The sequence below is a fragment of the Lacerta agilis genome, chromosome 3 (assembly GCF_009819535.1).
Source record: "Lacerta agilis isolate rLacAgi1 chromosome 3, rLacAgi1.pri, whole genome shotgun sequence".
NCBI classification, from domain to species: Eukaryota; Metazoa; Chordata; class Lepidosauria; order Squamata; family Lacertidae; genus Lacerta; species Lacerta agilis.
Window position 1 is genome coordinate 94,300,730 of NC_046314.1, and position 25,068 is coordinate 94,325,797.

Genomic DNA, 25,068 nt, shown 5'->3' on the forward strand with positions numbered 1-25,068 from the left:
TGAATCTGGTCTGGGACCATAATAAGTTTCATTTCATTTCATTTCATTTCATATACACATTCTCACACACATTACACAAAGCACCCTTGATAAACAACTTACTGGTAAATGCAACTATAAACTGACAATATAACTCAATAGGAAGCAATTCAAAACTAACACATTGCCAGGTTTTTTGTACCATTTGGTATAATACTGCCACATACTGGCAGCTGGATGAGCAACTTCTAACCAAACAGGAAATGTGAGAGGCAATATATAAGTTATGTAAGTTACATGGGATTTTGTGCAATAATTGCACCACAGCTTGAACTGGGTCACTTGTGCTGATTAATTAATCTCCCAATCTTACGTTTAGACTGGCAGGGATTCGCCCAGTGTTTGTGCAGTTTTGGTGTGTCAGATACACTAAATGAGTGCACCCAGCACTCAAGAAATCTCTTGCCTGCAATGTGGCTCATTCACACATGCAGCTGCACATATATCCCAGCCATAGGAATCTATCACAGGAGTCATCCTGAGAAGCTCCATTTTATTAGAGGAAGCAATAAAACTTTGCAAAATCTTATTACCAGCAAAATCTATCACAATTAGCTTCATAATAGATAAGCCAATTACTGCCTCTGGGCATTTGTGTACATAAATGAAGCCATCATGCTGTCAAACTAGATTTGATTTATGCAGTATCCATTATAATTATAGCTTCAGGGAATAGTTGGAGTTCATTATGGTCTCCCACGCCAGTGGAAGTTGCACCCTTTTGCACTGGCAGTAGATAAGCGAGCAAAAGCAAACCCAAGTGTGCTTAAGGGGGAAAAAACAAGATTTGAAGGCACGGCCTCAAGAGGCGAAACAGGACATGCTGCCGCTGCTGCTACCTACAAACACATTTCTCCATCCTGCACCCCAAGGCAGGAGTATTGTCACAGTTCAATGACATGTTCCAATCAGGCAAAAGCACTTGAGGAGAGTTACGCGCAGGGCTGATCTGGGGAGAAGCTCAAGGGCCAGTCAGACAACTCTGAAGCATCACATTCAGACCTCAGGCCACAGGTTCTCCAGACCTGATACAGATAGTTAGGTTTGTTGGTCCTGCACATGTTTCCCACAGGCATCTGGTTGGCCACTGTGAGAACAGGATGCTGGACTAGATGGGCCATTGGCTACACCCAGGAGGCTCTTCTTACATTTTGCTACATGTATGTAGGCACTGTTTGCATGCATTGGAAAGGCTTGGCTCCCTACCATGGCAAAATGCATGCATTTCAGCCATCTACATAAGGGCTTTATTTTTATTTCAACACAGAAGTAAGGATTTTATGATGTGCAAAGTGAATCCCAGGCATACCCCCTCCAAAAAAGCAACAGCAGTAGAAAACCAAAAGTTTCTTGACCTCCTGATTATGAGAGCGAAGATTTCCTGGAATTGTTTGTTATTTCCATAGACCTTGAGAAACTTATGTAATTCTGCAGAAATCCCCCTGGTCATGGTGAGTCACACCTCAAAAATGCTGATCTCTTTCAGTCCTCCATAGAGGTAGAAGATAACTCCAATCAAACCAAGACAGCAAAGGGGCCTTCGGTTTCCTGGTTATCCTTTTGTTTCAGCTCAGAAGGTGATACTGAAGACAGTAATGAAAAGTCGATCAAAGCAGTAAATTAACAAAAGTGGTGTGCCTTAACCGACGTCTTTAATTGATTATAGAGATTGCTTAATTCTTCACATATATTTCCCAGTCATATCTTAATAAGCCAGAAGGTCTATGAACTTGTTTTCTAAAAACAAAAAACAGAATGCTAAGATTTTTTTTTTTTTACAATGCCAGTGTTCTGGGTAATTATATGTAGAGTGGGGGGCACACAGAGTCCCCATTTATAGGCTATGAATTATAGCTATGTTCAATAGGCACTTCATGCCAATTCTTGGAGCCCCATTCATTATGTTGGCACTACTGTTGGCATCAACACAAAATTCTGAGGATTTGGGAAATGGCCAAGGTTTCGTTCGACCAGTCCCCTGGCAGAGAAACAGCTGAGAATGCTGGCAGTAATGTGGGGCTCCAGAGAGAATCGCTACAGCTTTCCAAAAACCATACTGCTATTAATGTACATTCTCAGCTGTGTTTCAGACAGAATCCTGCAAAGAGGTCTAGGCTGACAGACTCGTCCAAAGATAACGCAACGAGTTCCATACCTGAGAAAGCAGGAACCAGAATCTGGGTTTTGCACATCCAAGCACAATTCTCTCCCCCCACCCCCTGCATCCCAATGTCTCTCCACTAAATATTATTTGCTGGTGTGGTTTCTGTTTGAAGAGCCATCATGTACACAGTAGTGCCTGGTACCCATGTTGACCAACAGGGCTGAAGGCAAGGAGGCAAACAGTAGGGGGAGCCAGATCCAACCGACAGGCAGAGCCAACTAATTCCACTGTCACCATCCTCTTCCTTGCTGAATTTTGCAAGAGCAATACTAAGACTTAAGGAGTAGGAAACTGACAGGTGCCGTACATAGGAAGTCAGGTAGGTGGGGTTTGCCTCCACCGATGTAACTATGTGGGTCCCAAGCTCAAGGAATGGAGGATGCCTTATTTGTTAAAATCACTTGAACACAAAGAACACCTCACATCCAGCAACTGGGCCTCTCTTAAGAGCTGATGCAAGACAATTGCAAGGTCTTTTATGTATTCATCTTGTGATCATTCAGTGACACACAGAGGCAGACTGAAACATTCTACAGCCAGATGGAGCCAAATAAAAACATTTCACAGCCCATGTGTGCAGTACTGAGCACTGCATTTCCAAATGATTAAAAAGGCAAGATCTGGTGGCCTCTCCCCATTTCTTTGTCAACAATTCTGCCTTTATACAGGGTGACAGCTAAGCGCAAAACAAAATCAGCTCCTCTCGCCAGCACCACACAACTTAAATGACAGGAGCTGCCTTATATCAAAGAAGAAGAATAATTGTAGAGTTGGAAGGGAAATGTGGATCACCTAGTCCACCCCACCCCCCCGCAATGCATATATTTAGCATTTAAATAATGAGTGTTCTATCCTGAATTTCAAAAGACAAGTCATTGGTCCATTTAGTTCAGTATTATCTACTCTTCCTGGACAAGTGGAGGTCTTTGCTACCCCCACCCCAAGACCAGAGATATTTTCTTTTAATCTGAGGGCTCTTCCACATGGAAGTTTATGGTACTGATCCTGCACACAAGCTTTGTGCAACAGCCACATAACATCCTACTCATACAAAATGTCATTGTATGTTATTTTCTCAATTAATCCAGATTTTCCTTTCCTTCAGAAAATCAGATAAGCTATTTTAAAAAAACCATAGAAACAGTTAATGTGTTTTAAAATAGGGCTGCTGGATATAGGATGGCATTTTGACGAGAATGACATCACGTGGACTCTGTGGAAAATTTGTGTGCATGAGCAGCATCAAGTCCGCAATAAAGGCTACATGCACAGCATTCATTTAATGTACATAATTACAGCACTATGCCCACCCCAAGAATTCTGGGAACTGTAGTTTACACTTTCCAGCACCCAGAACAAACTACCATTCCCAGAATCCTTTGTGGGTGTTTTAAATTGCTACCCTGGGCTCCTTCAGGATGGTGAAATACAGATTCAATAAATCAATAAATACAATTTAAGTGTATGATGTGCACACAGTCCAAACTACCCAGAGATACTAGAGATTGACCCTGGGACCTTTAACATATGAGGAATCTGCTCTACTGTATCACTGAACAAAGGCCACCTGCCAGGGCCGGCCCACCTCAGACAGCAGGATCCACAAGGGCAGCAGATCCTGAGGTAGATCTTTATTTCCTGTCTTGTTCCTGAGGTAGATCTTCATTCACCCCTTCTTCCCTGACAGGGAGGGGGTGCCATTTTGTAATTCGCCTCAGGTGCCAAAATGTCTTGAGCAGGCCCTGCCACCCACACCCTATATTTCATGTGGTTCTTCTCTGCATGTTGATCCTTGCTGTGCAACCCTCTGCTGTTCATAGCTTTTATTGTAAGCAGCAGGAGAGATTCCAAAAGCTTCCGAGTTCTTTCAACCTGTGCCAATTTGCCCACGCATTGTATAAAAGAAGGGTATTCCTGTCGAGTTTCTTCAGAGGCCCACCCACTTTAAAAAGTGATCGCTGCACACACACAGGCACTTGTAGGCAAAATAAACACAAGCTATTGCACACCTCCCTGCTTTCTCAGGATTTGTGTTTTAGAACTAACACTGGATAATCCAAGGCTGTGGGCACCCTCTACCTTTAAGACACATTCGAAATGTATTCATTCCCTCAGAGAATTCTGGGCACTGTAGTTCACCCAGCACAGTTACAATTTCCAGCAACCCTTAACAAACTAAATTGCCCAGAGTTCTTTGAGGCAGTGTGTACGCAGCCTTATATATTAATAGCAGACTCCTTCTCAAAGTGTGAATTCTTATAGAACCAAAATGGCACCATCCTCTGCTCATGGAGGAGGTAGTAGTAGTAGCCTGAGGGGAACCCCAAGATTTGTGACAGAAGCACACACAATTTTTTTTAGAAAGAGGGGAGGCAAATAGCCCAATAAGGACAGGGCATGCTCAGTGGCTACCGAATGTTTGTTGGCTGTTGGAGTTGAGGTGGCAAGGAATGGAATAGAGTGTCCTTGAGAAGGGCAAGTCTGGATGGAATACTGAATAGGAGCACTCTGTACAGCCAGTTTTGGTTGCAATTTTCTGTTGTGTCATGTTTTCCTGTTCATAGCCAGATTTCTGATTCTAATCCCCAAAACCATTTACTCTCAAAGGCTTCCGCTGAAACAAGTGGCATATCAAAGATCACGAGGGAAGATCCACACCGTACATTTAAAGTACATTTACCATGCCTGGTGTCCCCACAAAGAATCCTGGGAGCTGTAGTTTGTTAAGGGTGTGGAAAGTGCGGCTCTGTGAGAGGGAAACTACATTTCCCAGTATTCTTTGGGTGCAGTTGTGTGCTTTAAATGTGCACTGAATACAGTATCTGTTAGAAGTATGGCGTGGGTCTTTAAAAAAACTGGGTCACTTTCAGCTAACTTGGTTGACATTAAAAGATTCGCCCTCACCTTAAAAATAGAACAAGGCACACTGACCTGATGCTTCACATGCCTTTCATTTCAGATATTCTCAGGAACCAAAAGTCTTCATTTTATTTTTTGACTGATACATTTGCTTCCCCACACACCCTGAATATTTTCCCCATCTAGCTGATGCAGTAACCTGTTAACCATAGAAGTTAATCTCCCACAGATTCAAAAGCAATTAAAAGTCCACAAGCACCCTGAACTGAACTTGACCTTTTAAGATTTTTGGCATTGCAGTTTGGCCACATATATCTGCTGCATTCGAAATGGCCAGCTGTTAATATGATGAATAAAATCAATAAGGCACCAGAAACCGCTCGCGGTCGCCACCTTTTTTTTGTGCGGTGTCCTCACAAAGCCCCTGCTTAGATGGCAAGTTGGACAGAAGTATTTGCCATTTTTGCTTGCCATCAACCTTATTCGGTGCAAAAAGTGTTTCAGAAATTCATATTGATACTCAGCACTCGTAATCACTTTCTCAGCCATCATCAACATTCACCTTTCAGTTGTTTTGGATCAGTGGTTCCCTAACTTTTCCCACAAAGGACTGCTTGAAATCTTCTGAGGGTCTTGGTGGACCACTTAATGATTTCTCTCTTCCTCTCTCTCTCTGGTAGCATTTGTAATGTGCTGTGCTAAACGCTGTAAGCCTACAGTTTTTAATTGCATTTTTATTGCTTCCATTATTTCTTATTATTTATTAAATTTGTATACCGCACTATACCCACAGGTCTCTTACACATTGTATTGTATTGCAATTTGAGTTTCGCAGAACGAAAGCCATAGAAAACCAGTTAAAAACCAAGGTGAATGTTTAATAGGATGGACTTCAGCCACAAATCCACAGACACACCACGGACCACCAGAATGAAGCTTATGGGCCACTGATGGTCCACAGACTGCAGTCTGGAAGCCTTTGCCTTGAACTACAACTCTTATCAGCCCCAGTTGAGCAAGCTGGGGCTGGTGGGAGTTGTAGTTCCAAATAGCTCAAGGGCACCAGGTTGGCAAAGGCTGCCCTATATCCTTATCACAGATAAACACGTAAATGCTTTGAATAATCGTAGCTGCGTGGGACTTGCTTCTGAGTAAGAGTGCTTAGGAGGATATAGCACAGCGAATTTATGCTGTGGGAAATAAAAGTAAGCCTAGAAACCTAGGCACATTTACCGGTAACTAGGAAATACACACTTATGAGGGAGTAAGTCACATTGAACACAGTGTAGTTCTGTTGCACTTCAATGCTGCAGTCCTGTGTGTGCTTTCTTCTGAGTAAGTTAAGCTGAACTCAGTGGGACTTTCTCCATTTATTTGTTAATAATTTCTGTATTGCTGTATTGGGGTACATGAAAACATAAAGCAGTATTTAAAGAATAAAAATTCAGAAATTCCTTAAGGTGACTGGCTAATCAAAAATAAAAATTTAGCAGCTGTAAAGGCTCTTGTTGACACACACAAAAAAGTCTTCAAGAGATGCCTGAAAGTGAAAAGTGAGGGTGGGTGCCTGTCAAATCTTTGCCAAAAGAGTATTCCACAGCACAAGAAGAGCTAGCTGAGGCTGGTCAGTCCTCTGTAACACTGGGGACTTTCAAATTAAGCAGAAGTAGGACTGGGCTTCATGGTGCCAATGCTACAGACCTCCTTTGGGAGTAAACTCCATATAACTTGCTGAGACTTACTTCCAAGTAAACATGCATAGGCTGCAGCAAGTCCTGCACCCACCCAGCTTCATGCAAACAAACCCCGAAAATGTTAACATTCTGCCTCTCTGCATGACATTACTTCATCTGGAAGCAGTCATATTCATCTACACTTAAAGGAAAGGTAGCCGTATTGGCTTATAAGAAAAAAATCCGTACCAGGACCCTTTATTATGCCAATCAAAACATTGTGCAAACTTCTAAGTTCTCCAGAACTTCTCATCAGGCTAGATGGCAGAACCATCCCTGCTTTGCTTAATCTAGCCCAGTGAAGATTTCTGGAGAACTCGAAAGCTTGCATATTATTTTGTGGCATTTTGTTTGGCTTAATAAAGATAAAACAATATATTAAAATATTTAAAAAATTCCTTCCAGTAGCACCTTAGAGACCAACTAAGTTTGTTCTTGGTATGAGCTTTCGTGTGCATGCACACTTCTTCAGATATCTGAAGGTATCTGAAGAAGTGTGCATGCACAGGACAGCTCATACCAAGAACAAACTTAGTTGGTCTCTAAGGTGCTACTGGAAGGAATTTTTTTATTTTTTTATTTTGTTTTGACTATGGCAGACCAACACAGCTACCTACCTGTAACTGTTAATAAAGACAGTTCCTCCTATGGATTCTGGAATTAGCAGTTCCACTAAACAAACGTTTAACACTCCAAAGTCCCAAACATACTGAAGTTTTGAAACAGTCCTATCGATCCCTGCAAGCCTGATCTGTATAAAACTGTCTGCATTCCTATTTTTACAGGTTCCTCTGATAACTCAACGCCGGCGAGTAAAAACAAATCTGACAGATCGAACTGGGAGCATCCTATACAAAGCGGCGGAGCGCTCGCTACCACGCCGTGCGCCACCGACTGGCGGCTGGAGGCATGGCCACATCGAAGGAAAAAAAAGTTAAGCTTTCGAATCTTTTCCGCCAACTCTCGCCATCCCACAACTTACCGTAAGTGATCATCATTTGATTACTATCACTTATAAGTTTTTTTTTTTTCTCCCGAAAGTGTTCTGGGAAATTAAAAAGCTGGCGATGACCTGGAAAAACCGCCGCAAAAAACCTCTCCACGCGTTGCTTTTACGCAGTTGGAAATATACAACTTTAGGATTAAACAGAACTGCTCCCCCCACCTTTCCCTTGCCGTTTCTTTCCGTCAAAAGATACAAACAGCAGCAGCATCAATGAAAACCACTGTGCGGTCGCCCAAACTTTTAAGATGATAGCGATTCGAGCGCCCGAGGAGGAAACAGAGAGGCAAGTTTCTGTTGCTTACGCGAAACAGAGAGCTCGAGAGAGATCGGTCAAACACTTTGTTCGGATGAATGAACTTTTACTTTCAGTTAGCCTCACTTTTAAAAAGAAAGAAAAAGAAACGTGAACGATTTCACTTCTGACTCCCTCATCTCACTAACTCCAAGAAAGAAGAAATCTCACCTACTCAACACTCAATTTGATTGAAAAAGTTCCGAGACCTGAAACGGGACGGATACGCACGTACCGAAAGACGCGCGTTCCCCTCGAGCCTATCTCCCTACCACAGACCAAACCCCCCCAAACCCCACAGTGAAGACAACACCTGAGTGAGCGAGTGAGAGATCCCAGATCTCCTCGTCCACGTTTCTCTCCGCGATTCCCTCCACCTTCCTCCGGTGTCTCGCTTCCTTACCTGTTCCTCACTTCTCCTCCTTCGAGTCGTCTTTTCCTTCCCAGTTTTGAAGAATCGGAGGGAGGGTGGAAGAGAAGAGAGGGAAGATTCTCAGGTGAGAGTTTAAGGAATAAAATTAAAAATCTCGCGTGGGGTGCGTGGAGCGGAGTTGTCCTTCGAGGCGGGACGGGTGGCGCTGGACAGCAGCAGCGGTAGTAGTAGTGGTGGCAGCCGTGGCTCCTTCGCTCCGAGCGCCTCTCCGCGTCTCTGGCTCCCCACGAGGTTGCATCACCCCCTTTATATAGCCCGGCGGGCAGCGCTGGTATTTACTCTGGCCGCCGCTCGCGCGCTGATGTCATGCTATTAATAGATCCTTCAGCAAGATCTGGAGGAGGCAGGGGGCGGGGCCGAGGCTGGCGAGGGGGCGGGGCTCCCCGGTGATGCAAGGACTCCCCCCTCCCACACACACAGCCCTTCCCCGCGCGAGGAGGAGGGAGGAGGAGGAGGCGGGGCGCGAGGCGACGCTTTCCTGGGCGCGTTCCTTAAGAGGCAGGCGGAGCGCGCGCCTTGCCCGGGAGGCCGGCCAGGTGGGAACACCCTTCGCAGCAGCAGCGACATGATCCCTCCATGAGCCAATGGTGCCCAAGCCAGCGCATGACTCCAGATCGCTGGCATCCCGCAGCAAAGCGGGGCCGGGCAAAGGAGAGGCGATCAGGGAGGAGGGACGGGAGGGTGTGCGGTGGGGGTAGGGATTTTTTTTTGTTTTGTTTTGCTTTCCCCATTTTCCCTTCTCTTTCTAATGAGGATCACATTGGAACTTTGCGGATGATACCTTGCTATTTTGTGGAGCTATTTAAAGGACGGGGGGGGCCTGTCCCCTCCCTCTTTGAGATTTGTGCCTAGACTGTGTGTGTGTGTTTTTCGTGGGATCGGGTGTATCCGCGCCTACCTCGCGAGATCCGCCGATAACGTCCCCAACCCCTAACGCCTCATTTCTTCGATTTTTCGGTTTTCTTTATTTAAAAGCCGTGTGCGTCCCGTCCCGATCCCCCGCCATATATATCTCACACGGGAGAGCGTGAAAACCTTACATCCAGAATCCCTAGGGATCGTTGAAAACTTTTGGGCGACGCTGCCACTCTTAAAAAAGAGCGTTCCTCCCCCTCTCTGAAATGGACCAAAACCGCACGAAAATAAGACAGCCGAGAAATTGGGGTCAGTGGGATAACTGAATCGAACCTATCACATATACATAAATCCCGTCTGCCCACTTTACGGCAAAAATAAATAAACAAATTACTGTAAAGTCATCGAAGAACATCTCCTTCCCCGCCACCCCCGCACACACACTATTGCCGCCCTAAATTTTCTACTAGAGTTGTTTGTGCTTAGCATATTGTAGACATCCGTCACTCACCCTCATTTTATTTTATTTTATAAATGGTAATGTTCTGATCCTGTCTTATTTGCGATTTCACTTTGGAAGGTTCTGTTGCGATCAACTGGATTTCTGTTCCGAATCCCAATAAACTTGCCTTTGGGAACGCGGTGAAGGACAATCGATCCTATGTGCTCAGGATTCATTGGAATCCTATGATCCCGTGGTTCTAGTCCAACCCCCAGCAATGCAGGAAGGTCAATTATTTTGCAAAGGGAAAACCATTTTTCCACGATTGTGATGGGAGAATAAAAGTTCCTCCTCGAACTCCGCTCCTCTGGGACTGTTTAAAATGACGCTTTGCTATTCTTTGAGCTGGGGGGGGGGGGGTCTTTCGACTCGGGGCAGATTCGTCTAAAGGCAGGCGAAGTGGTGATCCCCCCCTACCGCAGATAGCTCCCCACCCGTATTTCTAGGCAAAGGGCGATGCAATCGAGGTTGAAAGAAGAGCTGGTTTTGCATCCTCCTTCCGTCGTGGTTTCTCGCGTGTCCCCCACGCTTCCCCATGCATAAAGAGAATAAAAGGGATGTAGACTGCCGGGAGGCGCCTGCTTTGACGCATTTCCGTCAGGATGCAAAAGAAAAAAGGCGCGCGCACGTGCAGACGTCTAACGTAACTTGTGCCAAATGAAATAAACCCACGCTGTCCACTCCAGAAAGGACTGGGCGCTGCGTGGCTGAGTATAGCGAGGGAGACATGCGCCAGTCTCACTGACTGGCAAGCCTGATCTGTTGACTTCAGCGCAACTTCCAAGTAAGCCTGCTTAGAATCTCTCTTAGGCTTCGAAACAAGATGATGGCTATCAGGAATCACAAGACAGAGAAACCAGTAGGAGAACATTTCAGTCTCCCAGGACATTCTATACAAGAACTCAAAGTAGCTGTATTACTACATAGGAATTTCAGAAATAGACTGGAAAGAGAAGTTGCTGAATTGCAACTATTTACCAAACTTAAAACCATGGAGAGACCTGGTCTGAACAAAGACATTTCTTATCTTATTATACATGACAAACTATCTTTAGCCATCTCACCCCTTGCCTTTTCCTGTAAGACCAATTGCAGTCGTTAACAGTCGTCAACAGGTTTTCCACACCTATCAGCCAATCGCCCATTCCCACCACCCTTCTGTCATACCCCTCCCCACCCTCTCACTATATATAAGGGTCTGGTGACTTCTGTTTCAGTTTATCTGAAGAAGTGTGCATGCACATGAAAGCTCATACCAAGAACAAACTTAGTTGGTCTCTAAGGTGCTACTGGAAGGATTTTTTTTCTATTTATGAGAGGTTGGAAAACTCATGTTAGATGGAGCACACATATATTCCCAACTTTAGGAGCATAACACTATGCCCCTTTAAACCTAATGTAAAATGCTTCAAGCAGATTAAATCAGTGAGACTTAACTCTCTTACTCCCATTGAATTCAGGGGCCTTCTCTAAGCATGGGTAAATCTAGACCCAACTCATCGTGTGCAAGTAAATTCTTTATCTAGTAGATTTCTGCATTGTGGGGATTGGAAAATCAATTCTGTGGTTTTTTGAGAACCCCCTGGGGCTTGCTTGCTTATATAGGTTTTTAAACCTGACCCAGAAAGCCTTTGTAAGGAGAATTTGAAATCTGCATGACTTAAAATCTACATGGAATTTAAAACAGTAAACACTCCACTAACAACAATTACAGGTGCATACACAGAGAGTGAGACTCAAATGAGCTTGTAGTATCACATATATGGGGTAGAAAACCCTACTGAGATATCAAGAGTTGCCCTGACAACTGATTCTAGAACTGTCTGGTGTGGCTGTGCCACATATAGCCTAATCCTCAAATCTAAGACCATTTTTACAAATAGCACTTAAATCAGTTTTGCATTTTTCGTATTTTATTTTTTAAATATGCTGTGGAATGTGTTATGTATTACAGAATGCATATTAGCTAGAACTGAAGGGAGCAAGGGAGGAAAATAAGCACCAGAATTTTATTTATTTACCAGAACATGAGCTGCTAGTGGTGTTGTTTTTTTAGCTTTATGGCTGGTTACAGCTCCCATAAATCTAATAAGAGGGTTTGAGAATTTTTGTTTTATTTTTTACATGAAGAACTTTTACTTTGGAATAGTTCTGCCTATCAAGAAGCTTAAAAGTGCCTTGGAATAACTGCTTGTTGCAAAGTTCCTCCTAGAAAATAAATAGTAAACAGGAAATATGGCATGTTGTATTTGTCAAATTTTGTGCTGACATCAGACAACTAGAGCTTTCTTTGTCAGGCAGATAAGACAGAAACATATTTTGTTGTTGTTGTTGCACTTCTCACACTTCAGCAGGGGTTTTAGCTACTATCGGAAGTGCTTTTTAAAAATATGTGCATTTGAAACCAACTTCTGCATTAGATAAAGCTGAGAAGTTGTCTTTCAATTCTGTGTGATCTGGGGAAATAAACAATCTGCACACTCATCTATTAACAGTAAGTTAGCCAGTGGAAGATAACCAAGATTTGAGTGCCAATTCTCTTTTCTAATATCCCAAATGGAACCTTAACTCCACACTTGAACAATATATTTCAGCTGTGGAAAAATATAGTTTTAAGCTGGATCTAGTTGGAAGTGTCCAACTGATTTTCACAGAACTTGCATGCAAGTAATTGTGCTGCCCAAGGCTGCAGCTCTGTGCATATCTTTCTAAAACATATTTCCTACAAACTTCCGTGAGACTTCATTTTGGAATAAACCCATTTGTGGTCAGCCTACAAAAAGTATGATGGTGGCACAAGCTCAGTTGCACAATGCTTCTGTCGTTCCTCTTCAGCCACAATGTTTAAAAACCCCTAACCAAATATTATGTATAACAAAGATCTGCTTAAACAAAATAAACAGTAGATACCTATACAGGTATCTCAGACCACAAACCCAAACCACTTGAGGGAATCAAGCATATCATAGGTAGAGAGAACATAAACAGACAGCAGAGCTTAGGAAGACCTCAGTGCCTTCCATCTTGAAGAACTGTTGCCAGTCAAAGTAGTAGACTCTCCATACTGGGCTAGACAACCTGAATATTGATATAAAACAGTTCTGTATGTAGGGCTTTAAAAATATATATAGTTCCAGTTACAGGTGGGTAGCCGTGTTGGTCTGCCATAGTCAAAACAAAATAAAAAATTCTTTCCAGTAGCACCTTAGAGACCAACTAAGTTTGTTCTTGGTATGAGTTTTCGTGTGAAACATTCTGTTTCTGAAGAAGTGTGCATGCACACGAAAGCTCATACCAAGAACAAACTTAGTTGGTCTCTAAGGTGCTACTGGAAAGAATTTTTTATTTTGTTTTAAAAATATATAGGGGCTTTTTACCAGTATCTGTAATATGTGTCTTTTTGATGCAATGGCCTGTAGGCTACGCAAATAAAGTTTGTTGTTGTTGTTGTTGTTGTGTATGTTGATATGATACTTTTTATTCCACTTCTGTTGATTAACGTATGTAAACTTTCCACCAAAGTATTACTTTCCTTGAGAGCTCTATGTAGGAATATCCAAGCTGTTTTATAGCAGTGCTTACAGCAGAGGTTGGTTTGTGGATCATTGGTGGTCCACAAGCTTCTTTCAGGCGGTCTGTGGCACATCTGTTGTTTTGTGACGGAAGACAGGATATGGAACATCCATCACATTACATACTCGTGTTGATTTCTCATTGCATTTTTTCTCGCTTTCATTTCTTGTACTGTGTTTAGCTGATTTACAGTGCGGATTCTACAGAATCCAAATTGCAATACAACATCTAAGGAACAAAATCAGCAATAAAAATGCAATTAAAAATCCATGCTGCATCTAGCACAGCGTATTGCAATTACTACGGCAGGCAGGGAAACCATTAAGTGATCTACCAAGACCACCAGCAGTTTTTAAGCAGTCCATGGGGAAAATAGGGAACTGTTGGGTCTCTCTGGAATGCCAAGCAGGAGTCATTTACAGCTGGGAAATGCTAGGCGCTTTGTGTATGCAGATGGTGTTCTCTTCCACTGGGTTATTGTTGTTTTACCCAAAATGAAGGTGGTTTCAAAAATATGAACAAAGGCTTTGCTTTCCGTGGTCCCCCCCCCCCCTTTGGACTGACACAGTCCCAGTATTCCAGCATGTGAACAACCACTGCAAATCTGCTGCTTCAGGGGACCTTTTAAGAAGCAGATTTATTCCATTGCCTCCCCCTGCAAATTACTGGTAGTTCATTTGCTCCATACCTGTGAAATTCTTGACGCCAACCTTATTAGGCAGACCCTAACTATCCATAAGGAGATCTGATTGTCGCAACTTCTGGACTCTTGGACTGCAGGAAATTGGCCATTCCTGCTCTAGATTAAACGAAAAGAAAACATATCTAACAGGTACCTACCTAGAGGTAAATAGATATGAAGCATATGAAAATGCAGCACTCCAAACGTAAGAACAACCCTGCTGCATCATGCCAGTAAAACCTGAATTTACTGTGGGAACATTTGGTTGAAGTTTATAATACTACAGTGATAGATTGGGGCAACAGAGTGTGACACTAGGAGCTATACAACAACTATCCATAGTTTCTTAAAAATAAAAAAAAAGGAAATACGTTACAAAAAGAAACACGATAGAACAGAAACGTACCACGAGAACACTTACAATTTATTTTGTTAATTTATTTATTAAATGAAAATTGCCCACCCATTTTTCAAGATGATTAGTAGTTAACATACTGTCGGGATGTTTCCCCAAAGGTTCCTAAAATTATATCAAAAGAACTCTTAAGGCATCACTCCTAAAACTACTTCTTGGGGAACAAGCCTCGCTGACTACAGCATACATTACATTAATATTGTTAGATGTATCCTTCCTTTATTCCCAAAGGAACCCAGGGTAGCAAACATGAAAATGTCAAAACAATAGAGCTTGAAGGAAAACATATTTTAAACAAGTAAAACATTTAGAAACAAAAACTATCTAAACATATATTTTTTATTAAAAAACACCTCATGGTTGTTAATTTCAAGGTTGCCATGGCCAATATCTATCAGCCATCAAATGTCTGGGTAATCGGGGATGTGTCTAAATTTCTCCTGAAAATCTGTAGTGTGCGAGACAGATCTCACCAGGTGGGCATTCGATAGATGGGGATCCACCAAGAAAGTCAACACCAACCAGACAACAGCCACGTGTGGGACCACTAATAGGGTCTCCTCTGCTAATCACAGGGCCCAGTATAGTTTATTCTGGGGAGCTGCATTACATAGAATGCGTTTCTAGGGATTCTGCTGCAGTTATCATTGTATAGTTCTGTTTTCTTCCATTTCCCCTTTTTGATTTTGTGCTTTGTTTTTCAAGCTTCTTAAATCACCCAGAGACTTTTCACGGGGCAAGCCATGAATAAATTGAATAAATAATGATGATTACAGCACCCAAATTATCAGCAGCTACATGCTACGAAATGCCACCGTTTAATAATACTGGTCAACCGCATGACATCCTCTCTCCTTGCCTAAGTGAGTAACAAGAAAACAGAAGCTGAAATTGAAACAGATGTGTTGAGCACAAACAATCAAGTTCATCCCCTTAAGATTAGAATTACCCCATAAATGAACATTGGGTTTAGAACTAACTCAGAAGTAGTATTTCTAGTCAACTTCTTGGAGTGGCTTCTTGGTCTTAAGACCAACATGCCTATCAAGGTAAATGGGCAATGGATTTGGACAATATTCTCAGATGGGCTCTGGGGTTGTCAAAAAGTATAGTTTTGCTTGATGAGATTCAGCACCATTGGTGTATTATTCTGTAAAGGATTCAATAAAATACATTTAATCAGTCCTGAGACAATTGCTGGAGGGGCAGGAAACAAAAGGTACGACCTCCCCCTTGTTGATTCCAGGGAAATGTTCAAAAATGTCAAAATACTGGAAATTACTATTGGATCATTGATAGGATGACCCAATATAGGATCCCACTAGAATATCCTAGTTTTGTTCAGGGTGTGTTTAAAAAAAAAAGGATGTGGTGGAACTGGAAGACCTAGAAATTATTGTTGTGCTTTTATAGCTACAGAAAGAGCAGTTGCACTGAGTGGGGTGAACTATCCAGAAAACTGGATGTGTTAGTCTACTGTAGCAAAAACAAAGAGTTTTCTGGATTCTTAACTACTTAGGCTGAAATCCTAACCATGTCTCCTCAACAGTAGGTCCTGTTGAATTCAATGTGGCTTAATCCCAGGTAACTGCAGTTAGGATTGAAGCCTATCACATTTATTTTGGCATAAACTGTCGTGCCCCATCAGAAGTGGACTCTAGTCTGTGAAAGTTTAATAAATGTGTATTTAAGGTGGCATGAGACTGTTGGTTTGTGGCAAAAATAATTCACCATCTACTCTAAAATAGTTGCATGGGGTCTGGTAGACTTCCATAATACATAGCAAAGAAGGAAGACTAATTAGCCATTGTTTTCAAGGAAACAGGTTTTATTTGTGGTGCATGGGAACAGCAAAGTACAAGATAATGTCCAGACACATGCTTTTGTTAAAACCGTAATGATTTATTTGTAACCACAATTATTTTCCAAAATACTGTTGTAAGATTTATCTATAATTTATACAATAATGTGAATTTTTTTTCCTTTAAAAAATGCCAACTGTTTTAAGATAAGGCCATTGTGACATGTTCAGGAATGCAATTCCTGAAGACAATAGAAGCTGGGGTTGTTCTTGAAATGTTGAAACCACTTTAGCATGAAGCACTCAGACAGATTTGTGGAGGATGAAGCTATCAGGTCCTACTAGCTACAATAGCTATGTTCTACCAACACCGTTGGTGTGCTCCTGCATACTAGCTACTGGGAATCACACGTGGGGGAAGTGCCATTGTACCCAAGTCTTGCTTGTAGACCTCCCATAGGTAGGCCACTGGAGAATACTGGACCTGTGGTTTGATCCAGACCAGCACACATTTTCTTATGTTCTTAATCTAGTTGTTAAGATTGGGAGACTTTGGTCAAGTACTGCTGCTGAACATTCTCCAGTGATTTCACTGGGGCTTCTACTGTATCCTTTGACATTCACCTTTCATTCACATATGCCTTATATTGAGTACAGCCCAGTATTCTCTGCTCTGGTAACAACTTCCGATAACCTCAAGCCGAGACCTTGGACTCAGCTAGATTGGTAAAGAAAAAGTGTTATATATGTGTTGCATATGTAATATAACACTGTGTACGAGACTCCTGAAGGCTTCGCTCACAAGGGTCATAGGAACGTGCAAGCCCACTCACCACAACAAGGTGATGATCCAGCAAGTGAGCTATTGTACTACCAACCTTACTGTATGCTTGTGAAACATGGACCACTTATGAACACCATCTCCAACTCCTCGAAAGATTCCATCAATGGTGTCTCCGAAAAATTTTACACATCCCTTGGGAAGACAGGCAAACTAATGCTAGTGTACTGAAAGAAGCAAAGATCACCGGTGTCAAAGCAACAATTCTTAAAAATCAACTTCGTTGGACTGGTCATGTTGTGCGGGTGTCTGATTATCATCTTCCAAAGCAACTACTCTATTCCAAACTTAAAGATGAAAACTGTAATGCTGGTGGTCAACAAAAGAGGTTCAAAGACTCTCTCATGGCAAATCTAAAAAGATGTAGTATAAACACAGACAACTGGAAAACACTGGCCTGCGAGCGCTCCAACTGGAGAACAGCCTTTACCAAAGGTGTCATGGACTTTGAAGATGCTCGAACTCAGGACGCAAGGGAGAAACGTGCTAAGAGGAAGGCACGCTTGGCTAATCCACACCGTGATCAACTCCTACCCAGAAACCTATGTCCCCACTGTGGAAGGATGTGTGGATCCAGAGTTGGCCTCCACAGTCACTTACGGACTCACTGTTAAGACCATATTTATGGAAACAATCTTACTCGGCTACGAGTGATCACCAAAGAAGAGGAAGATAATATTGTGGCACCCATCTTTCCCTACCGGATTTCCCTGTATGAGTTTACAATGCATCTAACTGAATCGCTTCTTTGCTGTGTCTAGATCCAGCCCTGCTACCTTCAGTTCTTTTAACTGGAAATGTCTGCAATCATATTATACATGTGAAGCAGAGGCTCTCAAACTCTGGTCTGTGAGCTGCATTCAGGTAATCTATAGCAAGGTTGTAGAACATTGTAGAATAGCTGTAGTTGGGCCTGTACTTGACTGCGATTCCCCACCCGCCATGGAAATAGAGGCCATTTTGAACCAGGGCTAGATGATGAAACAAGCTAAGGAAACCCTGGCCTCCATGATTTTCATAATAGTGCAGTGGTTTTGAGAATTATGCCAGAGCAGCAGGGGGGGATTATTAAGTAGTGGGTGGACACAGCAGACGACACAGTGATTCTCCAAGCAGCTCTCTTTATTCTCAGGCTGGAACAGAACTGAACTGAAGGGCTGAGCCAGCCTGCTTATATAGTACACAGTAATATGCAACAATAACAACTCTCTCTCTCTCTCTCTTGCATGTGGACCTGAGTGAGAACTGCAGTCACGGTGGGCAGAGCGAAACTATATACACAACACCCCTAGTGGCCTAGGGTGAGAACTTCAATACATAACAGAAATATTCTATTGTACAGTATTTGTATTTAATCCAAGAGCACCTCCATTGTATTAGAAATGCAACACTACGGTTATTAAAATTAGAGTTATTTGTCTCCTGAGACAGACAGGTGCCAGCAACAATTTAGGTGCTTTGTTTTGTAGAACAAAGGAAGTTTATTCAGTGATTCACTGAGACCCTCAGCAATTTTCAAGCATTGGGAACCTCTCATGTAAAGATTATACTGTTTCACTGAGCTGTTGCTGCCTCTTCTTCTGGGATAATACAATATGGTGCAGATCCCATTAATATCTAATCACTGCTTTTAAAAAGTATGTTAGCTTTGCTCTCAGGTGCAGTGAACTTACATCTAGAGGAGGGCAGGCTAATTTGTGGCCCTCCATGAACCCCACCCAGCATGGGAGTTGTAGTTCAGCAACAACTGGAGGGCGAGACAGGTTAGCCAACCTGATCTAAGGCTTGTTATTTTCAAAAACAGTTTAAAGGTTATTGCAAAACTTAGGACATAATGGGAAAGGTGTAGTTTGTAATTAACTACACTAGGTACTATATACTGGTAGCTCTGTCACAATTTATGTCTGTGTTCAATTCCTGGCATCTCGCATTAGAAGGATCAAGTAGTAGCCAATGGGAAAGAGTTAAGCCTGAGAGCCTGACTTATCAATCATAGTAGACAGTGCTGGACTGGATAGGCCAATGTGTGTTCATATTACCACCTTAGGATGCAGTGAAGCTGACGTTTCTCAGTGAATTTTACATCTCTTTCCCCACTAGCTGTTCACATCAGCACAGCTTCGTCAGTGTTAGATTCATTTATGTCTTTGTACCCTTCCCAGGAGTGTTGACGGGCCAGGGATGTCTTTTTCACACTGTGGCTAGAGACGAATTAGGAGCAGCTTAAGGACTTCAGTCACTGTGAAGCTGGTTTGAGAAATAACACATCAAACTAGTATTTTATAAGAAAGTACAGGATATCATATGTATTTAGGATAACATGCGCGCACGTGAATTCAGATTAAATATCCAGCACTGGAAATGCAATGAGTGCACAGTGAATGTGTGAACTCGGTCTTGGTATTACAAGGCACCTTCGTAAGTCCAAAGTTTTGAGGTAGAGCATGACAAGCTTTTCAGGGATGGGGCACTAGGTAGCATCACTGGCATCTTGAATTAAAGGATCAAGGGTTGGGGAAATTTCTCTCCTTGAGACACTACAAGCTGGGCTAGGTGGGGTCAATGTTGTGACTCAGTCAAAGGCACCTTCCTATGCACTTTGTACAAAATGTTAGCATTATAATAGTCATTACCATTAATGTGCTTTCTGTGGGAATCATTGCATTTCCCCAGGTACAAGATCATTCAGTTTCAGTGCAATAACCCTGCAATAAAACCTTGAAGAATGACATTTGGACCAAAGTGTATTTAATGGGAAACAATTGTGCATTTGTTTTTTTTTCATACAAGCAAAAGTGATTGAATGGGAAGTAACTTTCTTGTTTGGTCATCTTCTGTGTTACAAAAAAATTCTTTCCCAGGCACACTTTCCTAATAGCAAGCAAGGCCCATTGGACACAGTGGGATTTACTTCTATGTTTCTGGGCATGTAGGATTGTTGTTAACCAAGAAATTATTACAGAAAAATAAAATTTATATGGAAACATTTGAACATTTGTTATTATCCTCTGGGTTTGTGGAAGAGGTTTTCTGGTTTTCAAGAAGAAGGCGGCAAACTGAACAGGCTTGTTCTTTCCCTGAAACTTTCCAGAGACTTTTTTTATCACATGGACTTTGGATATCTACAAAGCAGTGGGATTAGTAAAATGGACTGTGATTACAACTTCAGAGCATTTTATATGCTATTGGGTGATCCCGTAAACAATTGGCTAAAAAGTACTAATGCATTCAGGAGTTTCAGGGTGTGAGTAAACCCCACTGAGCTGAGTGGGACTTTCTTCTGAGTAGGCATGCATAGGATTGCACTATAAGGGAAGCAAACTTGTTTTGTTTTGTTTTGTTTTGTTTTGTTTTGTTTTGTTTTGTTTTGTTTTGTTTTGTTTTGTTTTGTTTTGAAAAAAGAGACACTATGTGCAGAGAGTGTCATATATTTGGCATAGTGCTCCAAACTATTTTTGACCTATATATTCAATGAACATAAAAGATGCTATCCTTAAGTGTGTGGAGAGAAAAATATTAATGACCTTGTGAAAGAGGTAAAGATAAAGGGACCCCTGACCATTAGGTCCAGTCATGTCCAAATCTGGGGTTGCGGCACTCATCTCGCGTTACTGGCCGAGGGAGCCGGTGTACAGCTTCCGGGTCATGTGGCCGGCATGACTAAGCCGCTTCTGGCGAAACCAGAGCAGCGCACGGAAACGCCGTTTACCTTCCCGCTGGAGCGGTACCTATTTATCTACTTGCACTTTGACGTGCTTTCAAACTGCTAGGTGGGCAGCTGCTGGGACCAAGCAACGGGAGCTCACCCCGTCGCGGGGATTCAAACCGCCAACCTTCTGATCCGCAGGCCCTAGGCTCTGAGGTAGAGTCATATATTTCTGTAACACAGATTATACTGATATTAATTATACCTGCTAAAGGGATCCAACAAAGAAGCCTATCCAGGAAATAAATAGCATTTAACCTTTTGGGAAATGTAAATGCTAAGCACAGCTTTAAATGATGAATCAAATTGCAATTGCAGGTTGAGGACACTTTTTGGGTGGGGAACGGTTAAGTCTAGTTTGATTCTGGTATGTGAATATAACAGGATGTGAAACAAAATACTAAAAATCACTTTTCCTTCTGATAATGACACCTGCTTATGAAATTGTGAGTTATCATCTACATCAGGCATGGCCAAACTTGGCCCTCCAGCTGTTTTGGGACTACAACTCCCATCATCCCTAGCTAACAGGACCAGTGGTCAGGGATGATGGGCCACGTTTGGCCATGCCTGATCTACATTGATCAGGATCTCGGAAAATCTGCTGTATTTTGGTAATATGCAGATTGATTTAAATGTAATAGACTAGTTGAAAAATTAATTGGCTTAATGGAAAGTGATCAGTTCAGGCAGTTGACAGCCCTAATACAGTAAATATACATAAGTATCTTGTATATGTATAAATATACATCAGTTTGACATCTCTGCCATAGATGCTTTCGATAAAGGGTATTCCTGTCCTAGGAGAGGGTGCAACATGCCCAGTTTCCAGGATGCAAAAAGATTATGCAAGACTGTTCTAGTTAGCTCTTGGAGAATTCAAAGATAATTTGCTAAAGAAGAGCAGGTTTTAAGAGCATTTGTTATGATTATTTTCTTTCACCATATCCTTCATAAATAACTATAGCAATATTATCAACACAGTGGGGGTGTCTTTCAATAGTGGTTACGTGATAATCTGACACAGAACAGAAAAGATGGCAGGAAATTGAGGATCGAGAGTGTCCTGAAATTTCACTTAGCTAAGGCTGTTGCCTTTTCCTCCAGTTTCAAAGGCTGGGAGAGGGAAATGGTTAGACAGCCTTAATTTTCAGTTTCCTATGTTTGTTTTTTTTTAGCTTTGCCATGAACATGGCCAGATAGGAATGAAAGAAGTGTGTGTGGAAAATAAAACAAACACGAGTTGGGTTCTCCATCTGAATATCAAAGACTGAATTGCAAGCTGTTTTCTCCGCTCCTGCCCCCCCAAAAAGTATGGGGACATGTGCATCTGCCCTGGTCCACGGCCTGAACTGATTAAACTGATGAAGCAGGCAGGGTGCAAGACTTTTGCCCACCTCAGCCTTGCAGTACCTTGATGGGGACAGTAATTTAGTTATTTCATTTATGAATCACTTCCCATGAAACATCCTGAAGCAGTTCACCATAAAAACATCAACCAAAAAAACCATGTATAAAAACCATTTCAGAACCAATGCAGACTCCAGATAGCCATCTCCACTTAAAAATTATCCTTGTGATGTGAAATACAGCACCGGCCTTGTTCCCCAGAGCAGTGGCAGGTTTATGGTCCTTGGTGTTTTCTACACAGCCCTTTTTTGAGGGGCTATTCCTTCACTTAAATAAACATGACTTCCATCCAAAAATACAAAAGAGCTAAATGCTTAAGAATGAGGTAATAACACAGATTATTTCCCCCCATTAGATTATTAATCAGTTCCTTTTGCTTCTGATGAGACACGTATAGAGGTAAAAAGAAAGGAATGTGTCAGCAGTCGCCACACGACACGTTGGCCTGCATGACATCACAGCCTCTACAGGCTTCCTCAAACTCCCCTCCAGATGTTTTGAGACTACAATTCCCATCATCCCTGACCACTAGTCCTGCTAGCTAGGGATCATGGGAGTTGTAGGCCAAAAACATCTGGAGGGCCGAGTTTGAGGAAGTTTGCTCTACAGTTTAATCGGGGAGTAGGAGTCATTGAGAGCGGACACAACATAACAAATTTAAACACGAGAATTCATCAAGGGCAATTCATAGTCACGTTTCAAAGTTATTCTCTCAGTTAGTTATGTTAATAGCTTGGGGAGGGGGAAGCATCCACCGCATGGGGCCCTACTTTTGTGCATATCTATAAATCCTCAACTGCCCTAGAGCTTCTGTGCCATGAGTTGGGCCGGCCCTCTCATCAGGCAGAGTGAGGCATCTGCCTCAGGAATAGTATGTTGAGGATGGGGGTGGAGACTTGATAGTTGGTCCACTTCAATACACTGAATTTTTTGTCCTTCCGCAAGCACAACATCTTGTGCCAAACCGTACAGGAGCCTTGTGTTGGTCAGCCTGGAGATATCTCTTGCTTCATTAACAGCCTTGAAGCCGTGAGGGTGGCTACAGATGCTTGCTTCCAAGGAGCAGAAGCTGGGGATGATTTTAATTGGGAGAAACTGTGTAGGAAAAGGGATAAGCTGAACCTCCTTCTCATAGCACCATGATCTTAACTAGGGAAGGGGGGAAGAAATTCAGTTCGGTTTGCATTTAAAGGCAAATATTAAATCCAAACTTTCCGAACCAACCTGAGAACCAAACCGCAACCTGCCATCCTTCGAAGTTTGCATTTCCCCGAATTTTGTGATGTGTTTTCCTTGTCTCATGCTAATGTCTGAATGACAGAAGCAGGGCTCTTGTTTCTTTTAAAAGTCTTCTGCCAGGGTCTAAAGAATCTGGTTCTGTTTTCAAGGGCGTTTAAGGCTCCTGTTACTCAGACAGTTGTCTCCCCCCTTGCTTCGAAAACTGGCTTTGAAATTGAAAGGAGTTTTGAAAGCAGTTTGTGTTGTGATCATGGCATTGAGGGGGAGCATCCTTTGTCTAAGAGAAAATAGTATTAAAACCCCACTTGGCACAAACGAATTCTCCTTTTGACTCTCCTAGCAGCGCAATCCTACGCATGTTTTACTACAAAGTCAGCTCCACTATGTACAATAGGGCTTGCTCCCTCCAGGGGGTGCATTTAGGATTGCAGTATTAATCCCCGTCACTTTGACCCATATATTTTAAAGGCAGCTTGGTTGCCCTCCTGCTTACTGCCTCTTTTATATATTTCTCAGCTATCATCATCATCATTATTCATTATAAATAATAGTGATTTTTTTAAGCACCTGTAATTTGCAGGGAGCCTTTCGACCTTTCTTATCTTTGGCTTGGTTTAATTGTCGCTGCGCATTATTGTATGTGGTGTTTTTGCTTCGTGTGGGAGCAATTAAACCAAAATGAACAAGGTAAAAGAAATGCCATAAAATTATTTGCAAATTAAAAGCGTGACAAATGTTTTCCAGTTGATGGTAGCATAATAAGCAGAATGGTCACCAAGCACTGGTACATATTCGAAAGATGATACCCAGTCTTGCTTCTGTTAGCTTAAACCAGGCAACCAGGCAGAGGGTCTTCTCGGTAGTGGCGCCCGCCCTGTGGAATGCCCTCCCACCAGATGTCAAAGAAATAAACAACTATCTGACTTTTACATCGCAGAGTATTTATGTTGGCGCGCTTGAATGCCTTTCCGTCCGCTGTGTTATCTTGAAGGTTTAGAGGCATCCCTTTCCAGAACAGACTCTGCTCTTGTGGTCAGAATGTACCTGATTCTATTGACCACATGGTTTTGGACTGCCCCCTTTTTAATACCTTTCGTGAAGATTCTTTGATGTCCTCTCTATGGCTCAGAGCCCCCTCTAATGAACAACTCGTAGTCCAGTTCTTGTTGAGGGATGATTCTCCTGAAGTCACTAGAGTTATGGCACAATTTCTGACCAGGATTTTTGAAGTAAAATATGGGGCGCTCTGGCCTGAATAATAGCGGTTGTCGAAGATCTCTCCCTCCCTCCCCCTCCTCTTATTTTACATCGTATGTCTTAGAATTTTAGCATTTACAGAGGGTTTATGTTTGTTGTTTTATTTATGCCAATAAAAGTGTCGTATTGTATTGTATCTGACTTTTAGAAGACATCTGAAGGCAGCCTTGCTTAGGGAATTTTTAAATATTTGATCTTTTACTGTGTTTTTAATATCCTGTTGGAAGCCACCCAGAGTGGCTGGGAAACCCAGCCAGATGG

The 25,068-nt window shown here is 42.4% G+C and overlaps 1 protein-coding gene across 2 annotated transcripts in view; it reads right to left on the reverse strand.

Annotated features, from left to right (window-relative positions):
• ATF3 (activating transcription factor 3) overlaps window positions 1–25,068 on the reverse strand; it is a 33,001-nt gene that overhangs the window by 2,853 nt on the left and 5,080 nt on the right. Inside the window, exon 1 of one of the 2 annotated variants that reach the window (XM_033144809.1) lies at window positions 8,497–8,716. The exons of the other annotated variant lie outside the window; for it this stretch is intronic. The gene's annotated coding sequence lies outside the window, so the exon portion shown is untranslated. Of the gene's footprint in view, window positions 1–8,496; window positions 8,717–25,068 lie in introns of those variants that run through there. 2 annotated transcript variants of the gene reach the window in all.